This window comes from Psammomys obesus, unplaced genomic scaffold, assembly GCF_907164565.1.
Source record: "Psammomys obesus unplaced genomic scaffold, mPsaObe1.curated_primary_1811, whole genome shotgun sequence".
NCBI lineage: Eukaryota > Metazoa > Chordata > Mammalia > Rodentia > Muridae > Psammomys > Psammomys obesus.
The window spans coordinates 769655-770390 of record NW_026596040.1 but is presented as its reverse complement, the minus strand read 5'-3'; the positions used below and the strand labels follow the sequence as shown (position 1 = coordinate 770390).

At 48.6% G+C, this 736-nt stretch overlaps 1 pseudogene; it reads right to left on the bottom strand.

The window, feature by feature from the left end:
- Positions 1-295: 295 nt before the first annotated feature.
- LOC129688227 (U6 spliceosomal RNA) lies at positions 296-394 on the bottom strand (annotated as a pseudogene).
- Between the last annotated feature and the right edge of the window lie 342 nt (positions 395-736).

Genomic DNA, 736 nt, shown 5'->3' with positions numbered 1-736 from the left:
GTGGTCTGGCAAGGCAACCTCACCAGCCAGGAGTGATCAAAAAGCAAGCAACAGAGTCCATATCAGAGATGGCCATTACTGGGGAACCCACATGAAGCCCGAGCTGCCCATCAGCTACATGTAGGGGGCCTAGGTCCAGTCTATGCATGGTCCTTGGTTGGTGCTTCAGTCTCCCAAAGCCTCTCTGGGCCAGGTTAATTGACTCTGTTTGTATTCTTGTGGAATTCCTGTTACCTCTAGGTCCTTCTAGTCCCCCGTCCCCCCTTTTCCAGAAGACTCCCTACACTTCACCCAAAAAATTATAGAACACTGAAGAAATTTGCAAATCATCCTTGCACAGGGGCCATGCTAATTTTCTCTGTATATTTTAGTATTTACAGTTTAGTTCCAATCTTAGTATATGTGCTACCGCAGCAAACACCCATGGAAACTCTCAGTGAATGACTACACAGACGGTGGTGGGACCGCCACCCACCAAGCAGCCACGTGGGGCCATACTGGCTATTGCTTTGACACTGAGACACTACGTAACCCGAGGTGAGCTCCTGGATGATTTAGAGCCTTGGTTTTCTCTGCAGTCCACTGAGATGAATACAGCAGCTGCTACAGAGGCCAAAATGCCCAACTCACCCACGTAAGTCTAGTGGGCTAGCAGCTTCTGTCCCCTTGCCTGAGCCTCCAGCCATTTTTATCTTGTTTTGAGTGCCCCCTCTTTTTAAATCTTTGTATATGTGTG